Source organism: Hemicordylus capensis, chromosome 1, assembly GCF_027244095.1.
Source record: "Hemicordylus capensis ecotype Gifberg chromosome 1, rHemCap1.1.pri, whole genome shotgun sequence".
In the NCBI taxonomy this organism is placed as follows: Eukaryota; Metazoa; Chordata; class Lepidosauria; order Squamata; family Cordylidae; genus Hemicordylus; species Hemicordylus capensis.
Genome location: NC_069657.1, coordinates 17,991,286 through 18,004,006, shown reverse-complemented (window position 1 = coordinate 18,004,006; position 12,721 = coordinate 17,991,286). Strand labels below are relative to the sequence as shown.

At 46.8% G+C, this 12,721-nt stretch overlaps 1 protein-coding gene across 3 annotated transcripts in view; it reads left to right on the top strand.

Moving 5' to 3' along the window:
• AHNAK2 (AHNAK nucleoprotein 2) overlaps positions 1 to 12,721 on the top strand; it is a 135,009-nt gene that overhangs the window by 39,378 nt on the left and 82,910 nt on the right. The window contains exon 1 of one of the 3 annotated variants that reach the window (XM_053259599.1): positions 69 to 233. The exons of 1 other annotated variant lie outside the window; for it this stretch is intronic. The gene's annotated coding sequence lies outside the window, so the exon portion shown is untranslated. One more of the 3 variants, XM_053259590.1, reaches the window with a different exon arrangement.

Below are 12,721 nucleotides of genomic sequence, written 5' to 3'. Positions count from 1 at the left end.
CACATTGGTGCTTGCAAATGTAGGCTTAAAGACAGAGTTGGTATTGAAATCCACCCACCCCAGTCTTCTCCCTCCATGGCTGGGAGTGAGTCAGCCTCGGCAAAGGACAAGTAGTGTGCTCCAGCCCTTGATGAAGTAGTCCAGCTGTTCCCTTCCTGCAGAGGGGATTGGATTTCACAGGCTGAGGAAACTGCAATCGTCCAAACTGAGCTGGAAGTGTGGCAGAATTCCTGGTGGGTGTGCCGGGGTTCTCTTTTTCTGACTGGATGGGAGGAACTCCCCACTCTGCCTAACTTTGAGGCAGCGGGGAAATTGTTGTACTGCTGTTTTGCAAGTTCAGCAGGGAGGAAAGAAGAGAGGGCTTGTCCCCAATTGGTGCACTGGGTCGATTTTTAACTTCAGAGCAACTTTTGAGAACTTTGGGGCGGTAAGTCTCTTTCCCCCGCTTCTTGTGGTACAGGGGTGTCATTTGCACCAGACTATAAACTGGTGTGTTTCCCCCCACGGCTTTGGGATTTGATGTTATGTACATGATGCGGCGTGCTAAGAAGTTTGCATGTCAGTTGGTGAACTGTGCCAGTGAGAACCAGTTGTGTGATGAGTAAACTATCTGCAAATATGTTGCACATCCCAAGCTGTCTGCCCGTAATTCCTGTTGTGTTGGAGAGAGAGGTATGCCCAGAAATAATGCACCTGAGTAACTGGATTAATCTACATGGAATTGGTTTCTTGAGCAGCTTAGAAGTGAATTGCATTTGAGCAGAAATCTAATAAGAGATGGACAGTTTGTTCTGTGAGTTCTGGGGGGAAAGGAGACAAAAAGAGAGCTGCACTTCAGGTACAGGGCGAAGAGTTGGTTTTGTGGTAGCTAGCATGAATTGTCCTCTTTGCTAAGCAGAGTCTGCCTTGCTTTGCATTTGGATGGGTGACTACGTGTGAGAGCTCTACGGTAGTCCCCTTAGGGGTGGGGCATCGCTCAGTGGAAGAGCATCTGCATGCTTGCATACAGAAGGTCCCAGGTTCAAACCCTGGTATTTCCAGGTAGGACTGAGAGGGACTCCTGCCCGAAACTTTGGAGAGCCACTGCCAGTCAGTGTAGATGATACTGAATGAGATAGACCAAGGGTCTGACTCAGTATATGGCAGATTCCTATGTTCCCGTGTTCCTATTTCTGCCCTGATCTTGGTATTCAGAGCTTGCAGCTTGACTCTATGCATGTTTACTCAGAAGTAAGTACCACTGAGTGCAAAGAGTCTTTCTCCCAGGTAAGTGTGTGTGGGATTGCAGCTGTAGGGTGTCGATTTTGTATGCTGATAAGAAAGTGTCACCTGTCTCTGGAGAGCCACAATAGTGCAGTAACTAAGAGTGTATGCGGCACTCCAGGAAATCCATGGCTCAAAGCCTGCCTCCATTCGGTAGGTGGTTCTAGGTGAGCTGCTCCATCTGCAACAATAATGGAGTTTTTATTCTTCTCTGAATTCTGTCTCTCCGTAGCGTGAACAAGAAACAGTGTGTCTCTGTGCACATCGCGCATCAGAGCGCACTGCATGCGCACACCCAAAGAACCCTTGCAAATGAAGGCGCAGGGTTGATTCTCAGTGGCAAGGGTTTAAAGTGGTGATACTCTTATATTTAACGGGGGGCGGGGGGGACAACTGGCCCTATCCAACCTGAGCACAGCATCCCTCCACCCTTTTTAGATTGGCTCCAACAAGTGCAGGGGACCATCTTATTTATTTTTATATTGCTTTGTAAGCCACTTTGAGAACTTATGTGGGAAAGCAGTATATAAAAATTCATAGTGGTATTCGAAGGAGTTTACAAGGGGCAGGACCATCCTTAAAAAGCCCACACGGGGTGTGGGGCGCAGGGCCCGGGGAAAATCAGGCAGTGCACGGCCCCATTCCAGCTAATTTTAATGGCTCCAACAAGTGCATGGGGCCCCTCCAAAGAGTGGGGCCCTGGGTGGTCACTTTGCTTGCTCTGCCCTAAGGACAGCTCTGATAAGGGGCATGTCTTGGGCTTAGCCATCATCCCAGTGGCGTCCACCAGTGGCACCTTTCCCCCCATATAAAATGATCAAGGGTCAATTAGCATGAGAAAAGTGCAGGGACAGGATTGTTAATGGCAAAGTTTGCACCCCACTTAGTTCTTGGAGGCCTGCAGGTGGGTAGTCTGCAGCACGTCTCTGTACCCAGAATGCACAGGGACACAGGAAGCTGCCTTATACCAAGTCAGACAACTGGTCCATCTGGCTCAGTATTGTCTGCACAGACTGGAAGAGGCTTCTCCAAGGTTGCAGGCAGGAGTCTCTCTCAGCCCTATCTTGGAGATGCTGCCAGGGAGGGAACTTGGAAGCTTCTGCATGCAGATGCTCTTCCTAGAGCGGCCCCATCCCCTAAGGGGAATATCTTACAGTGCTCACACATGTAGTCTCCCATTCAAATGCAAACCAGGGTAGACCCTGCTTAGCATAGGGGACAAGTCATGCTTGCTACCACAAGACCAGCTCTCCTTCACCGAGGAAGGCACACTGTGCGTATGCATATAACCAAAAGGCCCTTGTGATATTTGAGCCTTCCCTACACACCCACACACCTATACATAAGCCAAAATGGGCGGGGATACTGACTTGGCTTGCGGAATTGTAAGCACCAACTATCCAAAAGTTTCCCAGGACAAAATCAGGTTTGACTTCTGTCAAACATGCCATCTGTTTTAGCCCATGCTGCCCTTTCCTGGTTACCCTTTCTAAACAATAGCACTGTACAAAGCTTAAGCTGCCGTATTCGGGTCAAAGTTAAACGAAATGACAATTATGTCTCCCTGCAGGCTCCCCGACCCACTTGTGAAACTAAACTTATGAAATAGAACTGGTAATCATGTACGGTAGACACTTAAGAAAGAAACAATAGCTTGGTGGGTGTGATCAGGCCAATGTCAAGCGTTTGTGTAGCCTGATCCTAGGAACATACATAAGAATGTTTACTGAGCATATTTACTTGGAAGTAAGCCCCATTCAGTGTAATAGGGCTGGCAACCTAATACATGAGTTTATGATTTAAAGTTCTATTGATTACAATAAGAGATTTATGCACACTTGTGAAGAGTTTTACTTTTGAAAAGTGGAGTAAAAATATAATTAACAAGACCTTTCTGGTGTTTTCAATGAAACTAGAACATGCTTGATTTGGGCATAGGTTCCCAGACTATGGGAAAGACCTATATCGGGCAGCAGCAATATAGGAAGATGCTGAAAGGCATCATCTCATACTGCGCGGGAGATGGCAACGGTAAACCCCTCCTGTATTCTACCAAAGACAACCACAAGCCTCTGTGGTCACCAGGAAGACACCGACTCGATGGCACACTTTACCGTTATGCCCTTATTTTTTAATAAGGTAAAGGGGGGGACTTTCTCCTTGCCCACTCCACCCTTGCTGCAGCAGCCGCTACCCATAGAAAGGGACGACAAAATTTGAGGAGGGACAAAATTTGCTGCTCCTCAAATTTTGCCGCTGTAGGCAAATGCCTACTCTGCCTCTTTGTTAATCCACCACTGGCCACATCTTTGCATTACTGCCAGTGCAGCAATAGTCTGGATGTTAGCCGACCTTCAACCAAGGATAGATTCCCAAACATAAGGGTTGCCCTGTGTAAAATGGGGACAGTTGGAGCATATGTAAAAGTGTGGAGGGGCGGGAACTTGGTGTCAGGATCTATCCCTATTGCAGATGTTTCCCATGCAAATAAACTGGTCATGAATATTCAAAGATGCTACCTGCTGCATCAAGTCATTGTTCCGTCTAGCTCCATACTGGCTACTCTGACTGGCGGCAGCTCTTTGGAGACTTTACACAAAGGACTTCTACCCCGAATCTACTTCAGAGGAGAGTTTGTGCGTTCACACACCAGACAAACTTACCCCGAAGTCCCTTCGAGATTCCTGGACCCACTCCACACACAAACAGGCCTTTGTGATGCAAATTCTAGCTTATCTCGATGTATTTCTGGATTTTTAAAATGCTGGTTTTAAGCTACTTTTTCTGAAAACGCCGGATCAAATAGGGAAAGGCACTGACGTAGAATCATTAGCATGATAAGAGGGAAACCATCTTTAGGGATGCAGATATTGCTCTTTAGGAAGCTCTGCCCCCATTGGCTAGAAAGAAAACACGGAGCATGCCACATGAACTTGTTTCAGAACAAAACCCAAGAGCAGAGGGGAGGGGCTGCTTCCCTCAGTGCCGCGAGTGTCGTTCCAAGTGGCTTCGCTTAACATTTACCCTGAAGCATGAAGCCATGTGGAAATAACTCCCTGGAAATACCAGGGCTTGAGCCTGGGATTTGCTGCATATCAAATGTGTACACTGCTACTGAGTCAAGGCCCCCCATCCCAAAGGAGAGTATCCCCAAGCAGAACCAGGAAAGTTTCAGCTTGGCCTGCACTTGTGCTATTAATAGCACCTGCACCTGCCTGAATTAGTAGGTAAAGCTTTTACTTTCATGGCAGGAAAACATTAACACCTAGTAATCATTGCTGCCAGGCAAATGGCCGTTAAAGGGACAGCTGGCACGGCTTTTCCTATGGAAAGGTCTTCTGGTGAGTAAGATGCACCACCATGATAAGTAAAAATGAGCTGTAAAAGCAGAGCTATGATAGCCATTTCAAGCAATCAAGCAGTAATTTATTTATTTATTTATTTAATTGTTGCATTTTATATACCGCCTTTCATTAAAAGACAACCCCAAGGCGGTTTACAAAAGTTAAAACATACAATAAAAAGGCAATAAAAACATCAAGCTAAAAAATATAAAAACATATTAAAAAACAGGCATTAAAAACAATACAAGTAAAAACATACAGAAGCAGCAGTAAAAATGATTATGTAAAAGCCTGGGTAATTGGCGTAAACCTGGCTAATTGGCGTAAACAGGTGTAATATGTAATGGGAACTCACTGTTCTTCTGTGGCTGCTATCCTTATCTTTACAACGTCTCTTTATTTCAACTGGCTTCTTTTTTTAAAAATCAAAACCATTCCCTTTTTTAGATTGTGAAACCCTTGGAGGGAGGAGTATTAACATTTAGTGGGAGGGGGTTTCTGTAGGCCAAGTGTTCTCAAAGTTGGGTTCCCAGATGTTGTTGGACTACAATTCCCATCATCCCCAGCCACAATGGTTGGAGTTGGAGTCCAAGAACATCTGGGGACTCAACTCTGAGAACCTTTGCTATAAGTTGCTCTGGGCCTGATGGACAGGTAAAGGTAAAGTGTGTTGTTTGAGTCGGTGTCGACTCCTGGCGACCAAAGAGCCCTGTGGTTGTCTTTGGTAGAATACAGGAGGTGTACCATAGGGGTGTCCGAATGCTTCAGGGTCTGGCTGGTTGTTGGCACCCATGCGTGCTCCACAATAGGGAATAATGGGCTGGTTCGAGTCCCATTATATCCTATGAGAAAAAATAAAAATAATTTTCAAAATTTCATTTAAAAAATCGCATGAGTGTCCAATTGCTTTGGGGTTTGAGTGGCAGGTACCCATGGGTGCCAGCGACCACCCCACCCACTTTTTGAGGTTTGAACCAGTTCTAACCAGTTTGAAACCAGTTCGAATTTGAACCGAACCAGAGGTGGTTCGAGCAAAACCAAACCAAACCACCCCCTCCTAGTTCGAACCCGGTTCAAATTCAGACCGAACTGGGCAAACCGGTTTTATGCACATCCCTAGTTTTCACTCTGCAGCAATGTTGGCAGCTATTATGAAGATTACTTCAAGTCCCATTTGAGCAGATTCTTATTATTACTATTACTGTTATTATTACATTTATATCCTATTTCCTCCAAGGAGCCCAGAGTGGCATACATGGTTATGTTTATCCTCACAACAACCCTGTGAGGTAGGTTAGGCTGAGAGGTGCGTGACTGACCCAGAGTCATCCAGTGAGTTTCATGGCTGAATAGGGATTTGAACTCGGGTCTCCCCAGTCCTTGTCCAATACTCTAACCACTACACCACACTGGCCCGCACCACATATGGCTATCAAGGTGCCTTTCCCTCTGTGGATGACCCAGAATTAGTGCCGCAGAAGAGGCAATTAGGCATTGTCTTTGCTCCCCTGTCTCCCAGATTATGTTTGGGGTTTTGCCATTAGCCAGAAGCATCCTGAACAGCAGGGTTGGAGTGCAGCCACCTGACCTTCCCAATTTCTGTTGCAGCCCCAGCACTCAACATCTGCCTCTTTCCTCATCCATGCCTTCTGGATAAGTCCAAAATGTCCCTATGTTGGGACCAATTCCATTTGTACTTGATGCTTCCATGTTTTGTTTTGTTTTGTTTTGTTTTGTTTTGTTTTGTTTTGTTTTGTTTTGTTTTAACGAGGCAAACAACTTAACCTGTTTGTGCACATCCTTCAGACTTGAAGGGGGCACAGGTTAATTAGATACTGTTTTAATAGTTTGATGGCTTTTAATAGTTTTAATGGTTTAAATTTTAAATTGTTGGAATGTTTTAACCTTTTTATTTGTTGTTTTAATTGTATTGTTGTAAACTGCCCAGAGACTTGTGTTTTGGGCAGTATACCAATATAAAAATGATGGCCACCAGCTTGGATGGCTTTAAAAGGGGCTTAGACAGATTCATGGAGGACAGGTCTATCAATGGTTACTAGTCTGGTGTTTGTGGGCCATCTCCAGCCTCAGAGGCAGGATGCCTCTCAATGCCAGTTGCAGGGGAGCAACAGCAGGAGAGAGGGCATGCCCTGACCTATTGCCTGTGTGCTCCCCTCCCCAGAGGTATCTGGTGGGCCACAGTGTGAAACAGGATGCTGGACTAGATGGGCCTTGGGCCTGATCCAGCAGGGCTCTTCTTATGTTCTTATGTTCCTTGAATGACAAGTGTGCCCAGTTTTTGCTGCTTGTCAAGATGGATGCCCCCCTGAGTGAGTAATCCCCATCTCTTGTGGAGTGTAGCCTCGACCCAGGCCGTCTGTGGATTGCAGCTTATATGGGTCCAGAGCTGGCTTAAAATGCTGAGAGAGTGTTCTCCCTCGCTTTGTTGGTGATCTCGTGAGAACCGCAGAAGAGCCTTGCTGAATTAGGCCAAGGCCTAGCTAGATCTGCATCCTGTTTCCTGCAGTGGCCAACCTTATGCTTCTGGGGAATTCAGAAGCAGCAGCTGGAGGCATGCCCTCTCTCCTGCCGTTGCTCCCTTGCAACTGGTATTCAGAGGTATACCAACCTGGACATGGCATTTAGCCATCAAGACTTAGAGCCATTAATAGACTTGCCCTCCATGAATTTGTCTAATCCCCCCTTAAAGTCATTGAAGCCATTACCTCATTTTGGCTGAGGTGGCTATTAGCTCATTTTGTGGCATGAAAGGGGATGGGGCTGTAGCTTGGTGTTAGAGTATCTGCTTAGCATGCAGTAGGCCCCGGGTTCAATCCTTAGCATCTGCAGGTAGAAAAATCTCTGCCTGGAGTCCTGAAGAGCTGCTGCCTGTCAGTGTAGGAAGTACTGAGCTAGCTGGACCAATGGTCTGACTCAGTAGGTGGCAGCTTCTTGTGCTCCATAGATTATTGATTGATTAATTGAATGAATGAATGAATTTATATACCCCCAGCATAAAAATCTTGAGGCGGTGTACAGAACTAAAACATAAAATATAACACATTTAAAATCCATAAGATGAAAATTAGATTAAAATATGCGCTATATAAAGGTGCAATTATATATGCACTATACATGCACTATATATAAACATGCTCTATATATGCACTATATAAAGAAGTACTTCCTTTAGTCCATCCGAAATCTCCCACCAGTCAGTTTCATTGGGTAACCGCCCCAGCCCCAGCCTTAGGGTTGTGAGGAAGGGAGAAAAACATCTCTCTATCCAGTTTCTCCACACCAGGCATAATTTTATAAGCCAGTGCTTTGTTGCCCTTTTTCTAAACTGACTTTTTCTTGCAAAATCTAACCATATGCCCCATAGGAAGTAAATGCGGAGTCAGCAGCTACCATTTAACAATGACATCTGTCAGTAAAACAAAAGTAATTTTCCTCTTTGCACCTGTCAAAAATACAATCCAGTTCTCCTAAATGGTTGTCGTTTCTGTTAACCATTGTGTTGTGTGATTTATGGCAGCTTTCATTGTTGCAATGTGGCTAGAGACACTGGGATTCCTTCACGGACACACACCCTCTAGAACAGGGATGAGGAGGCTTGGCTCTCCAGATGATGTTGAGCTCCAATGTGGCTGGGGAATATGGGAGTTGTGGTTCAACAGCTGGAGGACCAAGGTTACCTGCCCTTGCTCTAGAACAGGGTTTCTTGACCTTCTAAGTTGCAACGGCGCTCTGACTTCTGAGAATTGTAAGAAGTGCCTCATTTTCCAGTGGATTTTATGTTTACATTCGTGGGTGCCATATGTTGGAAGAAGGTTTGTGTACATAAGGCTGTGATATGACAGGTGCCTAGTCTAGGTTGGATCGGGTTGATTGCCACCTTTGACACCACAACTTAAGTATGTATCTGGACTAGAGGTGAAGTTGGTCAAAGCTAGGAAGACTGAGTCTAGCCCAAATATGTTACTGGGAAGGGCTGAGAAAGACAGACAGAGGGTGGGGAGAGATAGACAGAGAGAGATAACGAGAGAGAGAGAAATACTAATTCTAGACCACAATCGCCACCTAATAGCGCAGCGGGGAATTGACTTGCCTAGTGAGCAAGAGGTTGCTGGTTCGAATCCCTGCTGGTATATTTCCCAGAATATGAGAAACACCTATATTGGTCAACAGCAATATAGGAAGATGCTGAAAGGCATCATCTCACACTGCCTGGGAGATGGCAATGGTAAACCCCTTCTGTATTCTACAAAAGAAAAACCACAGGGCTCTGTGGGCGCCAGGAGTTGAAATCGACTCGACAGCACACCTTTACCTTTAATAGAAACATACGAAGCTGCCTTATACCAAGTCAGACCATCTAGCTCAGTATTGTCTACCCAGACTGGCAGCAGCTTCTCCAAGTTTGCAGGCAGGAATCTCTCCAAGCCCTATCTTGGAGAAGCCAGGGAGGGAACTTGGAACCTTCTGCATGCAACTGTGCAGGTGCTCTGCCCATTCCCTAAGGGGGATATCTTTCAGTTCTCAGATGTAGTCCCCCATTCAAACGCAAATGAGGGCAGACCCTGCTTAGCAAGGAGACCATTCATGCTGGCTGCCACAAGACCAGCTCTCTTCCCATATCGAAATCAAATAATAATCATATCATAATTTAAAAAATCATACCATAGATCATATCATACTTGAAAGCAAAGATGGAGATGCAAGTGCAAACAGGCACACTCGTTCTTCTCTCTAGGGAGCCTCCCCACTGTGCCGCCCCACCTCTCTCCTCATTCCATACCTCCGGCCTCCATCTTGTATGTCTCCAGGGTCCATGTGCCCCATTTGGGGAGAGAAAGGCATTTTCCCCAGACAGGCATGTTCAACCTTTTAAAAATGTGTACTCCTATCTCAAAGCTTCATCTCTGGAACCCCATATAAACAGCCAAGAAGTCAGTCTCTCTCTCTCTCTCTCTCTCTCTCTCTCTCTCTCTCTCTCTCTCTCTCACACACACACACACACACACACACACAGTAAATCTTGCCAAAGTTGCCAGGAAATAAAATATATGCTCAAGGAATCTGCCCTGGAATCAGTGCACGTGCATGCGTGTGCGCACACACACACCCAAACCCTGACTCTACACTGTGGCTCCCTTCCTCCTTCCATCCTCTGGAACAGTGGTTCCCAACCTGGGTTCCTCTAGATCTTGCTGAAGCTGGGGATGCTGGGAGTTGTAGTTCATCAAGATCTGGAGGAACCCCAGTTGGGAACCACTGCTCTGGAGCCTCAGGGCCAGGGCTCCACAGCATAACTGTAACCTGACCCCACCTGTCCCTCCCCCTCTCCATGTGGCTGGCTGGCTAGGTGCTCAGACTCCGCCCACCCCTCCCTCAGACTGGCTGACAGGCTTGACTGCTAGTGAAATGCTGCCTGATGCTCAACCTGAGCACTACCCTGGCTGCTGAGCCTGTCAGTCAGGCTGAGGGAGAAGTGGGCGGAGCCTGCGCACTAAGCCAGCCAGTCACGTGGAGAGGGGGAGGAAAGAATGCTGCTTGACACTCTTCCTCCTTCCCTCCTGGAGAGGGAGAGGGAACCAGCAGTGCAGCATGCAAGTAAGTCAGGGAGGCAGGCAGGAGGATTCTGTCTACCCTGTGTACCCGCTGCAAGGCTTTGAAGTACCCCCAGGGGTTCAGCCCTGCTACCTGTCTTCCTCCCCCTCCTTTCATGCCCAGGATCCTCCCTCTCTGACACTCCCCAGCTGCCTAGGCAGATTGCAGCCAGCCATGGAAGCCAGCTGAGGAGGCTGTTGGCATGATGTCAGCAACAGCTGGGCATCTGGCCAGCAGGCCACCTGATCAAGAGGAGAGATGGGTGCGTCCATGAGTACTCATTCAGGCAGGGATCTGTTGAGCCTGCGGAGGGGACACTCCCTTGAAAACCATGCTAAGAGAGCAGTCTTGAGCCTTACAGTTTAAGAGCCCTATTGGCAAAACCTCCTTCCTGTTACAAGCCTCCCAATAACAAAAGGGGCTGTGGCTTGGTGGCAGAGCATCTGCTAAAGCATGCAGAAGGTCCCAAATTCAGTCCCCAGCACCTCCCAGTAGGGTTGAGAAAAAATCCTGCCTGAAGCTCTGAAGAGCCGCTGCCAGTCAGAGTAGTCAATACTGAGGAAGTTGGACCGGAGGTCTGACTCCGTGGGTTGCAGCTTCCTCTGTCCGATGTCCACAAAGTGAAGGTACAAATCTGTCCTCTGCCACCATTCCATCTGAAGGTCGTCAACAAAGGGCCGGTTCCAAATTCCACCCTATTGAGATGTAGGATGACTTCTTATGTTGCTTTGTAGCTCCCCACAGGAAGATCTGACGGGCTCCATCCCTCCAAGTTTTCAGATGTCCTTCCTTTTTCAGAAACCTTTTGTGGCCACATGTGGCTGCTCATTTGGTCTCTGGCCATTCTTGATTTATTGGTTTGCAGTTCTGGGGCTTCCATTTAGATATTTTCCGTGTTTACAGCTTGTGGCTTTAGGGTGAGACCAGGTTTGGCGGAGACCCAATCTGAGAACCTGGGTCTCCACCAGACAGATGAAAAGTGGTGTGAGGAAAGTACCATTTTTAGTGGAGAAGGAGAAGCAGGCACTTGGAGAGGCTTAACCATTCCCCTTTTTGCCACTGTCCCCCTACATGCCCCCTTCACTTGCTGCATTTCTGTGCAAACATGTGATTGTGGCTGAGAGAAAAAGCAGCTGGGAGAGAGGATGCTGCAGGGTGGAAAGAGAGGTTAGTAAAGTAAACTGCCATCAAATCAATTTTGACTCCTGGTGCCCAGCGAGCCCTGTGGTTTTCCTTGGTAAAATACAGGAGGGGTTTACCATTGCCTCCTCCTGCACATATGAGATGATGGGGCTATTCTCACGATTAACAAAATTCGGGCTAGAAGAGCCTAGCCTGATTTTCGTTAATCATCAGAACCACTGGGCTCGGCTGCGAGCCCAGTGGTTCTAGAGTGGGTAACCTGCTCTGGAACCCCTGGTAAAAAGCAGGTTTGTGGAGCGAGCGCTCTGCAAACCTGCTTTTTACGATTGTGAGTAGCCGCGGCTTAGCCCGCTCTCCCCACAGTTTCTAAAATAGAGGGTCTCACGGATCGTGAGACCCACCTCGATGCCTTTCAGCAACTTCCTGTATCTCTGCTGCCCGATATAGGTGTTTCCCATAATCTGGGAAACATACTAGCGGGGATTCGAACTGGCAGCCTTCTGCTTGTGAGTCAAGCATTTCCATGCTATGCCACTTAAGGTGACAAAGAGATAGGTGGGGGAAGGGTCCCTCCCACTCACAGCTTTTCCACCTCAAATTATGCCCTCCCCAAACTACTTTACAGTTGTTTAGTGGAGTTCCAAGATTCAGATCTAGTGGCTGTCTAGTTCCACCCTTATTGTCAGATTTTATTGTTGTTCCTGATTTTGTTGTAAGCCACTGTGAAGGTTGTGCAGGCTCTTCTTTTGCTGTGCCTGCAAGCTCTGCTCTGGCATTCTCATTTAATTGGAGAACCAGCATGGTGTAGTGGTTAGAGCATTGAACTAAGACCAGGGAGACCAGAGTTCAAATCCCCACTCAGCCATGAAACTCACTGAGTGACTCTGGGCCAATCACTTATCTCTTAGCCTAACCTACCTCACAGGGTTGTTGTGAGCATAAACTTATCCATGTACACCACTCCAGGCTGTTCGGAGGAAGAGTGGGATATAAATGTGTAAATAAATAAAATTGTGAAAGAATGTAGCTGACAGAAAATACGCAAGCATTCTTGGATGTGTCCATTTTTATCAGTTCCTGGGGACAGCACTTTCATAAAGTAAATTCTATTCTTTGATCAAGAGGCTTATATAAATCTCCTTTGGTGGAAGCATGTTAAAGATTATCTCAGCCTCTACTTAAAAGCAGTTCACTGAAGACGGCCTCATTCCAGTCTACGGCAGAACTGTTTTTCTGATGAAATGCACCAAGCTTTTGCAGACTGGGAGGGGTGTTGGCAAAGTTCCTCATGTATTCTTCTGGGCTCTGGCAATGGAGAATATTTTAAGTTATATTACTAATCATCTTGTAATGTTAGG